This window comes from Sminthopsis crassicaudata, chromosome 2, assembly GCF_048593235.1.
Source record: "Sminthopsis crassicaudata isolate SCR6 chromosome 2, ASM4859323v1, whole genome shotgun sequence".
Lineage (NCBI taxonomy): Eukaryota > Metazoa > Chordata > Mammalia > Dasyuromorphia > Dasyuridae > Sminthopsis > Sminthopsis crassicaudata.
Genome location: NC_133618.1, coordinates 559,719,336 through 559,734,398, shown reverse-complemented (window position 1 = coordinate 559,734,398; position 15,063 = coordinate 559,719,336).

Here is a 15,063-nt window from a genome sequence, read left to right as displayed (position 1 = left end):
AAAATCTTTTCACAACTCAAGTTGAGAAGGCTGAAAAAGAGGGGCTCCCAGCCATTTGATGATCTTGTGGGTTCCCTTGAGTTGGTGATGTATTCTCTTCCTCTATCCATTATAATAGTGATTGTTATATTATTAGCTATTCTTATTTTTATTTGCTTTTTATGTAAGTCTAAATTGTCTATACCTTGCCCTATCTAATTAAAATATTTTTCTTTCCTTTCACTTTTCAATTTCATGTGTGTGGAGCATTTTTTATACGGGCGAATCCGAACTTTTCTTTAAAATCATAAACCACTCCTACTATATGTTGTTTACAGGAAACACACCTGAAACAGGATGAGACATTCAAACTAAAAGTAAAAGGGTGGAGCAGAATCTATTATGCTTCAGGCAAAACCAAAAAAGCAGGAGTAGCCATCCTCATCTCAGATCAAGCAAAAACAAAAATTGATCTAATTAAAAGAGATAAGGAAGGGCATTATATCCTGCTAAAGGGAAGCATCAATAGTGAAGCAGTATCAATATTAAACATGTATGCACCAAGTGGTGCAGCATCTAAATTCTTAAAAGAGAAATTAAGAGAGCTGCAAGAGGAAATAGATAGCAAAACTATAATAGCGGGAGATCTCAACCTTGCACTCTCAGAATTAGATAAATCAAACCACAAAATAAATAAGAAAGAAGTCAAAGAGGTAAATAGAATACTAGAAAAGTTTGATATGATAGATCTTTGGCGAAAGCTAAATGGAGACAGAAAGGAATATACTTTCTTCTCAGCAGTTCATGGAACCTATACAAAAATTGATCATATACTAGGGCATAAAAACCTCAAAATCAAATGCAGTAAGGCAGAAATAGTAAATGCATCCTTTTCAGACCATAATGCAATCAAAATAACATTTAATAAAAAGCCAGGGGAAAATAGACCAAAAAATAATTGGAAACTAAATAATCTTATACTAAAGAATGATTGGGTAAAACAGCAAATCATAGACATAATTAATAACTTCACCCAAGAAAATGACAATAATGAGACATCATACCAAAATGTGTGGGATACAGCCAAAGCAGTAATTAGGGGAAGTTTTATATCTCTACAGGCCTACCTGCATAAAATAGAGAAAGAGAGGGCCAACGAATTGGGTTTACAACTAAAATTGCTAGAAAAGGAACAAATTAAAAACCCCCAGACAAACACAAAACTTGAAATTCAAAAAATAAAAGGTGAGATTAATAAAATTGAAAGTAAAAAAACTATTGAATTAATTAATAAAACTAAGAGTTGGTTTTATGAAAAAACCAACAAAATAGACAAACCCTTAGTAAACCTGATTAAAAAAAGGAAAGAGAAAAAGCAAATTGATAGTCTTGAAAATGAAAAGGATGAACTCACCACTAATGAAGAGGAAATTAGAACAATAGTTAGGAGCTACTTTGCTCAACTTTATGCCGATAAATTCGATAACTTAAATGAAATGGAAGAATACCTTCAAAAATATAGCTTGCCCAGATTAACAGAGGAAGAAGTAAGTAGTTTAAATAGTCCCATCTCAGAAAAAGAAATAGACCAAGCTATTAACCAACTTCCTAAGAAAAAGTCCCCAGGACCAGATGGATTTACAGGTGAATTCTACCAAACATTTAAAGAACAACTAACTCCAATGCTATGTAAACTATTTGAAAAAATAGGGATTGAAGGAGTCCTACCAAATTCCTTCTATGACACAGACATGGTACTGATACCTAAACCAGGTAGATCGAAAACTGAGAAAGAAAACTATAGACCAATTTCCTTAATGAATATTGATGCTAAAATCTTAAATAAGATATTAGCAAATAGACTTCAGAAAATCATCCCCAGGATAATACACTATGACCAAGTGGGATTTATACCAGGAATGCAGGGCTGGTTTAATATTAGGAAAACTATTAGTATAATTGACCATATTAATAATCAAATTAATAAAAACCATATGATCATCTCAATAGATGCAGAAAAGGCATTTGATAAAATCCAACATCCATTCCTACTAAAAACGCTTGAGAGTATAGGAATAAATGGACTATTCCTTAAAATAATAAGGAACATATATTTAAAACCTTCAGTAAACATCATATGTAATGGTGATAAACTAGAACCTTTCCCTGTAAGATCAGGAGTGAAACAAGGTTGCCCACTATCACCATTACTATTCAATATAGTACTAGAAACTCTAGCCTTGGCAATAAGAGCCGAGAAAGAGATCCAAGGAATTAGAGTAGGAAATGAAGAAATCAAATTGTCACTTTTCGCAGATGACATGATGGTATACTTAGAGAACCCCAAAGACTCTGCTAAAAAGCTATTAGAAATAATTCAGAATTTTAGCAAAGTCGCAGGATACAAAATAAATCCACATAAATCCTCAGGATTTTTATACATTACCAACACAATCCAACAGCAAGAGATACAAAGAGAAATTCCATTCAAAATAACAGTCGATAGTATCAAATATTTGGGAATATATCTACCAAAGGAGAGTCAGGAATTATATGAGCAAAATTACAAAACACTTGCCACAAAAATAAAGTCAGATTTAAATAATTGGAAAGACATTCAATGTTCTTGGATAGGCCGAGCGAATATAATAAAGATGACAATACTCCCCAAACTAATCTATTTATTTAGTGCTATACCAATCAGACTCCCAAGAAACTATTTTAATGACCTAGAAAAAATAACAACAAAATTCATATGGAAGAATAAAAGGTCGAGAATTGCAAGGGAACTAATGAAAAAAAAGTCAGAGGAAGGTGGTCTAAGTGTACCTGATTTAAAGCTATATTATAAAGCAACAGTCACCAAAACCATTTGGTATTGGCTAAGAAATAGACTAGTTGATCAGTGGCATAGGTTAGGTTCACAGGACAAGATAGTGAATAAAAATAGCAATCTAATCTTTGACAAACCCAAAGATCCCAAATTTTGGGATAAGAATTCATTATTTAACAAAAACTGCTGGGAAAACTGGAAATTAGTATGGCAGAAACTAGGCATGGACCCACATTTAACACCACATACTAAGATTAGATCAAAATGGGTCCAAGATTTAGGCATAAAGAACGAAATCATAAATAAATTGGAGGAACATGGGATGGTTTACCTCTCAGACTTGTGGAGGAGGAAGGAGTTTGTGTCCAAGGGAGAACTAGAGACCATTATTGATCACAAAATAGAACATTTTGATTACACCAAATTAAAAAGTTTCTGCACAAACAAAACTAATGCAAACAAGATTAGAAGGGAAGTAACAAATTGGGAAAAAATTTTTACAGTTAAAGGTTCTGATAAAGGCCTCATCTCCAAAATATACAGAGAATTGACTTTAATTTATAAGAAATCAAGCCATTCTCCAATTGATAAATGGTCAAAGGATATGAACAGACAATTTTCAGATGATGAAATTAAAACTATTTCCACTCATATGAAAGAGTGTTCCAAATCACTATTGATCAGAGAAATGCAAATTAAGACAACTCTGAGGTATCATTACACACCTGTCAGATTGGCTAAAATGACAGGAACAAATAACGATGAATGTTGGAGGGGCTGTGGGAAAACTGGGACACTGATGCATTGTTGGTGGAGTTGTGAAAGAATCCAACCATTCTGGAGAGCAATCTGGAATTATGCCCAAAAAGTTATCAAAATGTGCATACCCTTTGACCCAGCCATACTACTACTGGGCTTATACCCCAAGGAACTACTAGAGAAGGGAAAGGGTCCTGTATGTGCCAAAATGTTTGTGGCAGCCCTTTTCATAGTGGCTAGAAGCTGGAAGATGAATGGATGTCCATCAATTGGAGAATGGTTGGGTAAACTATGGTATATGAATGTTATGGAATATTACTGTTCTATAAGAAATGACCAACAGGAGAAATACAGAGAGGCTTGGAGAGACTTACATCAACTGATGCTGAGTGAAACGAGCAGAACCAGAAGATCATTATACACTTCAACAATGATACTGTACGAGGATGTATGCTGATGGAAGTGGATTTCTTCAACATAGAGAAGAGCTAATCCAATTCCAATTGATTAATGATGGACAGAACCAGCTACATCCAGAAAAGGACTGGGAAATGAATGTAAACTGTTATTTTTACCTTCTGAATCCAATTCTTCCTGTGCAACAAAAAATTCGGTTCTACACACATATATTGTATCTAAATTATACTGTAATATATTTAACATATATAAGACTGCTTGCCATCAGGGGGAGGGGGTTGGGGGAGGAAGGGAAAAAATCTGAATAGAAGTAAGTGCAAGGGATAATGTTGTAAAAAATTACCCATGCATATGTACTGTCAAAAAATGTTATAATTATAAAATAAAATAAAAAATTAAAAAAAAAAAAAAAAAAAAAAAAAGAAGGTAGAAACAGCATTGGAAGACTCACTAACGAAAAAAAAAAAAATAAAAAAATAAAATCATAAACCACTAACCATTCTCCAATTGATGGGCATCCATTCATCTTCCAGTTTCTAGCCACTATGAAAAGAACCGCCACAAACATTTTGGCACATACAGGTCCCTTTCCCCTCCTCAATATTTCTTTGGGATATAAGCCCAATAGCAGCAATGCTGGATCAAAGGGTATGCACAGTTTGATAAATTTTTGGGCATAGTTCCAAATTGCTCTCCAGAATGGCTGGATTCTTTCACAACTCCACCAACAATGCATCAGTGTCCCAGTTTTCCCACATCACCTCCAACATTCATCATTATTTATTCCTGTTATCTTAGCCAATCTGCAGATGTGTGGTGGTATCTCAGAGTTGTCTTAATTTGCATTTCTCTGATCAATAGTGATTTGGAACACTCTTTCATATGAGTGGATATAATTTCAATTTTATCATCTGAGAATTGTCTGTTTATACTCTTTGATCATTTATCAATTGGAGAATGGTTTGATTTCTTATAAATTAGGGTCAGTTTTCTATATATTTTGGAAATGAGACCTTTATCAGAACCTTTAACTTATTACAAATATTTTCCCAATTTTTTTACTTCCCTTCTAATCTTGTTTGCATTAGTATTGTTTGTACAGAAACTTTTTAGTTTGATGTAATCAAAATCTTCTATTTTGTGATCAATAATGATCTCTAGTTCTCCTCTGGTCATAAATTCCTTCCTCCTCCACAGGTCTGAGAGGTAGACTATCCTCTGTTCCTCTAATCTATTTATGATCTCATTCTTTATGCCTAAATCATGGACCCATTTTGATCTTATCTTGGTATATGGTATTAAGTGTGAATCCATATCTAATTTCTGCCATTCTAGTTATTTTTCAAAGGAAATGGAAAATATAGCAATTAAGGTATGATCATATAGCCAATAGACAGACAAGCTAGTGGATTTTCTATACTTTAAAAATGATTATCCTTTAGTCAGTACTGGTGATTTTGTTGCCACCATATAGCAGATACAAATATAGACATGTTACTTGAGGAGACTGATTGAATTAACTATATGCCTAAGGGAGACATGAAAAATTGTTTCTATGAGTATGGAGAATCTTGAAGATCCCACAAGTTTCTGCACAAAGCTCTTTTCTAATCTCTCTCTCATGATCTTATCTAAAAGCAAACAAAAAACCCCAACAGAACTAACAAAAAATTAAACATTTTATTGCTGTAGAATTCCAGGTGGCAAAGAAACTAGTTAAATAATCAGCAGGCCACTTTTGACTTGCCCAACTTATGTTTTGTTTTAGTTTAATCATTTTTTAGTTGTGTCCAGCTCTTTGTGACCCCTTTTGGGGTTTTCTTGGCACAGATATTGTAATAACTTGCTATTTTCTTTTGCAACTCATTTTACAGATGAGAAAACTGAAGCAAATAGGGATAAGTGACAGTTGTTATTTGAGACCAAATTTGAACTTAGATCTTCCTGACTCCACACTAGATGCTCTATCTGCTGAACTACCTGAACTACCTAGCCGATCATTTCCTACAGATTCATAATGGAATTAATTATTGAGAAATTGCAATGAAGTAAATGTAAATTCTATTTCATAAATCCTTTCTGACAACTAGAGGAGTCAAAAGTAATACATCTAAATTGGGAGGCTAGTTACAGTGGAGAAACTAGATAATTAAATATATGGGGAAATGATATAAAATGCTGATATTTTGTGATTTTTCATTTTTATCTAATAATAGCAAAAATAAGAAGAATGGCTCAATTTTTTCTTGTGTTTGCTAAGTATATTTCTTCCAATGATCCTGGGAGATAAATGATGCAAGTATATTTCTGCTACTTGAAAGACATGGATTCTAAAGCTGAAAGAGAATATGACATGGCTAAATATCTGCACCTAATTAGAGATGATTCAATTCCAGATTGTCTCACTCTTGGCATATATTCTGTCCACTAAACTATATGTTTGTTGCCTTCCAGGTCTGGGTATATGAAACAGAATTGTATGTAATTGTAAAACTTGGTTTTTCCAACATTTTATGAAGACCTAGAAATCCTGTCCCTGTCATTCAGAATACTTTCCCAGTGAGTTTTGAGTAACTGAGATGACTGAAACATTTGGATTTACCCACTGGAATAAGTAAATCTATATCTGGAATGGAATGATTAATGCAAGCAAGTCTGCTCTCTCACAACATGGCTCCTTTAAGTCAATTTATTGTTGTCATTTTTGTCTGATCCCTTGGTGACACAAAATATCATTTCAGTTTCAAGCTATGAAAGTTGCTTTTTCTTTTTATCTAGTCAGTTTCATTTAGGCTTTGTAAATCTAATAAAACTCATCTGACAGACCAAACCAGTCTTGCCATATTTGATTTGCATTTGAAAGTTGTTTGTCTGCCATGTCACCTCAGTTCCAAAGCAAATTGCAACAGAGAATAATGGAGGATCAGAACAACAAAAAAAATCTTTGTAAGAATCTATTACTGCAATTGGGGAGACAGAGCATTTGAGTCAAAAATAAAAAAGTACTTGCTGCCAGTATCTTAAGAGGGATACAACCATTCTCCTTTCACTCCTGAGCTATCAATAGGAAATATATATAGAGATACCAGGGAGTCTGAGCAAGAATTTAACTATTCCCTGTGCCATAATATAGAAATGACTGTGTCTAGGTAAGACCTTGTTAGGTAGAGCAGTGTGGCTTAAGTGAATTTTTTTCTGTGCTATGTGTATATTCTAAAAAAGTCTTTTGTCTTATGGTCTTCTTTAAGTGTAATAGGATGGGGGAGAGAAACCTGAAATAGGACACATATTCTGCCTCTTTTCTGAATGGCATAGACCTTGAAAAGTTAGCACAACAACTCCTGGATGGTCATCAGTGATGGGTATTAAATCAAAAAGATTTGGCTATCAAGTGGGAGCTCCTCCAAAATCTGTGAATAATGATCTTTCCCAATTTTTACAGATGATTGATGAAGAGGTTCTCTATCATCTCTGTAAGATAGATGTTCCTCTGTCAAGTACTAAAAAGAGATAAAAGAAAATGAGTTTATCAAAAGATTACGGTCCATTGTGTCAATAACAATAATGATTTATATAGCACCTTAAAGTTTATAAAACACATTACAAATATTAACTCATTTTATGCTGACAACAACTATGGGAAATGGGTGCTGTTATCTTTATCTTACAGATGAGGAAAATGATTTGTCTAGAGACATGCAATTAATGAATTTTTTGTGGTTAGATTTAACTCTGATCTTTTTAACTCTAGGTCCAGAGCTGAAACTTCTTGGCCACTTTGTTTGACACCTCTTTTTTAAACCTTTCCTTATTTTCTTAGGTATGTCTTAAGCATGTCAGAATTGTAAGACCCTAATAAGGTGGTCAGTGGTTGTTGGATCTGGCATGTTCAAAATCTTATTTCTTAAATCTATGGGTGATAAAATGTTGACCAGTGAAGCTAAAATGCTTTCTCTAAAGTCAGAGGTTTAATTTTTGGTTCCTTACGATCTTATATCAAAAGTGTGCATGTAATATAAATATATATATTTAAAAACCTTGTCAAAGTTGGAATAAAAAATAGAAGAAAGAATATTAGATATTTTCTTGTCTAATCTCAATTTGTTGAGTGTGAATTGAAAATGCAACATTATTTTGATATATATCATTCTTATTATTAGTGATTTAGGGTATTATTTTGCATGGTAATGGTGTAGGTAAGTTTATTCAACATTTCAGTTGGCCATGTGACTCCTAGAATTTAGTCTTTAAGTTTCAGAGTTTGATTGATACCTCTAAAGAGTATTTGATTGTACCTCTAAACAGCAAGAAATTGATCTCTTTCACTCACACACTGAGTATTGGTGGATTATTCTTATGATTATTAATACTTTGTGAGTCTTGTTTTGAAAAAAAATTTGCTACACTTTTTGATCACTGGTCAAAATTAGGGAATGGACTTTGTACTCATATTTATATTAGCTATTTGTTTTATATATTTATAGTAGTTGCCTATATTTCCTGTTTGAGAAACCCTTATCATAAATTTTTGATATAAAGATATTTTGCCATATAGCCACTTGTTTTCTTATACTAAATTCCTTGTACAAAAGCTTTTCAAAATCATGTAATTTGTTTAGTTAAAAATTCACTTCCTAATCAGAGTTACAAAAGCTAAGTGATCTATTTTCTGATTTATTATGATATGATCCTTAATGTTCAGGTTGTATATCCATTTTGAAATTATCATGGAATATAATGTAAGATATTGCTTTAAGTATAATTTTTCCAAGATTTCCAGTTTTATGAAAAGTTTTTACCAAATAGGAAGTTCTTTCTTAAGTAATTTTTTGAGGGGAGGAGAGGATTATTAAATACTGATTTGTGGATTTCTTTCCATGCAAATTAGGAAATACTAAGGAAAGAAGAATCCTGACTTCAGTTATTTAATACTAGACTTCAAAAAGAAAAGATGATTCTCAATTGAAGGTCAGCTTGCAGTTAATTAACTAAAGCCATGCCAGGTAGAATTAAGAAATGTAGAATTGAGGCAGCTAGGTGGCACAGTGGATAGAGCACCAGCCCTGAAGTCAGAAAGATCTGAGTTCAAATGTGATCTCAGACATTTAACACTTCCTAGCTGTGTGCTGTATGACCCTGGACAAGTCACTTAATCCCAATTGCCTCAGGGGAAAAAAATAGAATTTCAGGGATGGGACCAAGAAAATAATATAAAAGTGGGGACTTCCCTGAGTTCTCCCAAATTTCTCTCCAGATAACTTAACTCATCAAAATAAATTCAACACTTGCAGAAGCCACAAAAGAGTAGAATAAAATGACTCCAAATTAATTTAGAAAGTTGTCAGGAAAGCTCTATCACATCAGGATGAGATTGGAACATAGTCTAACACAGGACATACCGTCTGATGACATCTGAGCAAGCCAGCAGCAGGCCATGAAGATAACTGTATATGGTGTGCAAGTTTCCTGGGCTCTTAGCCCATGAACAGTAAGGGGTGTGTGTGTGTATGTGTGAACAACTGCTTAAAAGGAGATTATAGGGATCACTTTGCTGGTACTGGGTGCTAAATTTTGTTATATTGCCCATATGCAAATCAAGGTAACAGTCCCAAGGTGAGAAGGACACTAGCACACTAAAGTTTGTGGCTAGAACAACAGGGACATTGGTCACAGTTCCAGGGTGGAAAAGAGTACTTGTGGTAACTCACAGACCAGAGCATAGGCCAGGAAAGTAGTAAATACATCTCTCCTTAGATCATGCTATCCAGAAAAAACTTAAAAATTTTAGACTTTTAGACACAGCTCTGAAAATAGAAGCATAAAATAACTTAAAGCTTGAGACAGTGGCATCTCCACCCCAGGAGCAGAGATCAATTTTAACATAAACTTAAAAGTAGAAAAAATGTGCTGAACAAAATGTGCAAGCAAAAACAACAAATAAATAGACAGGCAGCCATACAAACAAAAGCCATGACCATAGAAAATGTAGTAAAAGGAAAGATCGAAAAACAAACTCCAGAAGACAGAAATGTCAAAACTACTATATCAAAGCCTCAACAAAAAATATCAATTGATTTCATAAAGTAAAGAATTATAGGGACAGATATTTAAAAATCACGTAAGAGAGGTAAAAGAAAATGGGGAAAAGAAATTAGTGATAAAAGAAAATCCTGAAAAAAGAGTCAAAAACTCTTAAAGGAGGCCAAGACTAACCCAAGTACTATATGAAAACAATTACAAAACACTTCTCGCCCAAATAAAATCAGATCTAAATAATTGGGAAAATATCAATTATTCATGACTAGGCCAAGCTAATATAATAAAAATGATAATTCTGCCTAAATTGGTCTACTTGTTCAGTGCTATACCAATCAGATAGCCAAAACATTATTTTATAGATTTAGAAAAAAACATTAATAAAATTCATCTCAAAGAATAAAATATCAAGATTATCAAGGGAATTAAATAAAAATAATACAAAGGATAGTGGCTTAGCTGTGCTAAACCTAAACCTATGTCATAAAGCAGTCATCAAAACATTTAAAACAAGCTAAGAAATAGTGTGATAGATCAGTGGAATAGATTAGTTACACATGACACAATAATTAAGACTTACAGCCATCTAGTATTTAGTAAACCCCCAAATTCCAGCTTCTGAAATAAGAACTCACTATTTGACAAAAATTTCTGGGAAAACTGAAAAATAATATCAGAAACTTAGCATAGACCTATATCTCACACCACATCAAAATAAGGTCAAAAAAGGATACATGATTTGGGCATAAAGGATGATAACATAAACATTGGAACAAAGGATAATTTATCTATCAGATCTTTGGAGAAGGGAAGAATTTATGACCAAAGAAGAACTAGAGAACATTATGAAAGACAAAATGGACAACTTTAATTGCATTAAATTAAAAAAGGTTTTACATGAATAAAACCACAGAAACAAGATTAAAAGGGAAGTACAAAGTTGAGGGAAAATCTTCACAGGCAGAATAAAGGTCTCATTTCTAAAATATATAAAGAACTGTTTTAAATTTATAATACGAGCCATTCCCCAAATGATAAATGGTCAAAGGTTATGAACAGACAATTTTCAGATGACAAAATTAAAGCCATTTATAGTTACATAAAAATGATTTAAATCACTTTTTGTTTAGAGAAATGTAAACTAAAACAACTCTAGGGAACTACTTCATACCTCTGTGATTGACAAAATGGCAGGAAAAGATAATGATAAGTGTTGGAAGATATGTGGGAAAGCTGGGACATTAATGCATTGTAGAATTGTGAAATGATCCAACCATTCTGGAGTGCAACTTGGAAGTATGCCAAAAAGACTAAAACTGTGCATACCTTTTGATCCAGCAGTGCTAATATCCTAAAAAAATCATAAAGGAGGGAAAAGGACCCACAAGTGCAAAAATGTTTATAGCAGCTCTTTTTATGGTAACAGAGAATTGGAAAATTAGCAGATACTCGTTAATTGGGGAATGCCTGAATAAGTTGTGGTACATGAAGGTAATGGAATATTACTGTTCTATTAAAATGATGAACAAGCTGATTTTAGAAAGGCCTGGAAAGATGTACATGAAGTGATGGCTGAGCTAAAGAAACAGAACCAGGAATACATTGTACACAATAACAATAAGAATGTGTGATGATCAATTATGAAAGGCTTGGTTCTTCTCAGTAGTTCAGTGATCCAAAGCAATCCCAATAGACTTTGCACAGAAAATGCCATCTGCATCCAGAAAAAGAACTAAGGAGACTAAAAATAAACCAACACATAGTAAGTCCACTTCTTTTTTCTGTTTTTAATTTTTTTAATCTCTCCCATGGTGTTCCCTTTTGCTGTGATTTTTCTCTCCCCACATGATTCATAAAGTAATGTGTATTAAAAACAAATAACCTTACTATAATAAAAAAGAAACACTAAAACAAAGTGAAAAGAATGAAGAAAATAGAAGAACATTTATTATTGGAAAAAACAAATGATCTGTAAAATAAATTGAGGAGAGATAATTTAAGAATTATTGGACTACCTGAAAGCTATGATCAAAAAATAGTCTAAAAAGAAAATTTCCCTGATTATCTAGAACCAGAGGGTAAAATAGAAATTGAAAGAATTCAGCATTCACCTTCAGAAAGAGATCTCAAAATGAAAACTCTCAGGATTAACATAGCCAAATTCCAGAGCCCATAGATTAAGTAGAAAATATTTCAACCAACCAGAAAGAAACCCTTCAAATGCCATGGAACTACAGTCATAATAACACAATATTTAGCGACTTTTACATTAAAGTATCAAAGGGTTTGAAATATGATATTCTGATGGTAAAGGAACTAGAATTACAGCCTAGAATCATCTTCCAAGCAAAATGAGGTATAGTCATCAAGGAGGAGAGTAAACATTCAATGAAATTAAAGATTCAAGAATTCCTGAGGAAGAGATCAGAACTGAAGAGAAAATCTGACTTTCAAATATAAGGCTAAAGCAAAGCATAAAAAGAGAAATAGGAAAGTGAAATCAAAGACTCAAAAAGGTAAAACTATATTTCTACATGGACAGATTATATATGTTATCTCCAAAGGAGAACTAGAGATCATTAAGTTTTTTTTACTCTGCTACTTTCTTTTTTTATAAATTAATTTTATAATTATAACATTTTTTGACAGTACATATGCATGGGTAATTTTTTTTTACAACATTATCCCTTGTACTCCCGTCTGTTCCAAATTTTTCTGCTCCTTCCCTCCATCCCCTCCCCTAGATGGCAGGCATTCCCATACATATTAAATATCTTATAGTATATCCTAGGTACAAATATATATGTGTAGAACCGAATTTTGTTGCTGTTGCAAAGGAAGAATTGTATTCAGAAGGTAAAAATAATCTGGGAAGAAAAACAAAAAAAAAGCTCACAGTGTACACTCATTTCCCAGTGTTCCTTTTCAGGGTGTAGCTGATTATGTCCATCATTGATCAATTGGAATTGGATTAGCTCTTCTCTATGTTGAAGATATCCACTTCCATCAGAATACATCCTCATACAGTATCATTGTTGAAGTGTATAATGATCTCCTAGTTTTGCTCGTTTCATTCAGCATCAGTTGATGTCTCTCCAAGCCTCCTGTTGGTCATTTCTAACAGAACAATAATATTCCATAACATTCATATACCAAAATTTACCCAACCATTCTTCAATTTATGGACATTCATTTTCCAGGTTCTAGCCACTACAAAAAGGGCTGCCACAAATATTTTGGCACATACAGGTCCCTTTCACCTCTTTAGTATTTCCTTGGGATATAAGCCCAGTAGTAGTACTGCTGGGTCAAAGGGTATGCACATCTTGATAACTATTTGGGAATAATTCCAGAATGCTCTCAAGAATGGTTGGATTCTTTCACAACTCCACCAACAATGCATCAGTGTCCCAATTTTCCCATATTCCCTCCAACATTCATTATTATTTGTTCCTGTCATCTTAGCCAATCTGACAGGTGTGTAGTGGTATCTCAGAGTTGTCTTAATTTGCATTTCTCTAATCAATAGTGATTTGGAACACTTTTTCATATGAGTGGAAATAGTTTTAATTTCATCATCTGAAAATTGTCTGTTCATATCCTTTGACCATTTATCAATTGGAGAATGGCTTGATTTCTTATAAATTAAAGTCAATTCTCTGTATATTTTGGAAATGAGGCCTTTATCAGAACCTTGAACTGTAAAAATATTTTCCCAATTTGTTACTTCCCTTCTAATCTTGTTTGCATTCGTTTTGTTTGTGCAAAAACTTTTTAATTTGATGTAATCAAAATTTTCTATTTTGTGATCAATAATGATCTCTAGTTCTCCTTTAGACACAAATTCCTTCCTTCTCCACAAGTCTGAGAGGTAAACTATCCTATGTTCTTCTAATTTATTTATGATCTCGTTCTTTATGCCTAAATCATGGACCCATTTTGATCTTAGTATGTGGTGTTAACTGTGGGTCCATGCCCATTTTCTGCCATACTAATTTCCAGTTTTCCCAGCAGTTTTTGTCAGATAATGAATTCTTATCCCAAAAGTTGGGATCTTTGGGTTTGTCAAACACTAGATTGATATTTTTATTCACTATTTTGCCCTGTGAACCTAACCTATTCCACTGATCAACTAGTCTATTTCTTAGCCAATACCAAATGGTTCTGGTGACTGTTGCTTTATAATATAGTTCTAGATCAGGTACAGCTAGACCACCTTCATTTAATTTTTTTTTCGTTACTTCCCTTGAAATTCTCGACCTTTTGTTGTTATTTTTTCTAGGTAATTAAAATAGTTTCTTGGGAGTTTGATTGATATAGCACTAAATAAATAGATTAGTTTAGGGAGTATTGTCATCTTAATTATATTCACTCGGCCTATCCAAGAGTGCTTAATGTCTTTCCAATTATTTAAATCTGCCTTTACTTTTTGTGGCAAGTGTTTCGTAATTTTGCTCATATAATTCCTGACTTTCCTTTAGTTGATATATTCCCAAATATTTTATACTTTTGACAGTTATTTTGAATGGAATTTCTCTTTGTATCTCTTGCTGTTGGATTGTGTTGGTAATGTATAAAAATGCTGAGGATTTATGTGGATTTATTTTGTATCCTGCAACTTTGCTAAAGTTATGAATTATTTTTAACAGCTTTTTAGCAGAGTCTTTGGCGTTCTCTAAGTATACCATCATGTCATCTGCAAAGAGTGATAGTTTGATTTCCTCATTTCCTACTCTAATTCCTTGAATCTCTTTCTCGGCTCTTATTGCTGCGGCTAGAGTTTCTAGTACTATATTGAATAGTAATGGAGATAGTGGGCAACCTTGTTTCACTCCTGATCTTACAGGAAAAGGTTCCAGTTTATCGCCATTACAAATGATGTTTACTGACGGTTTTAAATATATTCTCATTATTATTTTAAGGAATAGTCCATTTATTCCTGTACTCTCAAGCGTTTTTAGTAGGACTGGATGTTGGATTTTATCAAATGCTTTTTCTGCATCTATTGAGATGATCATATGGTTTTTATTAATTTGATT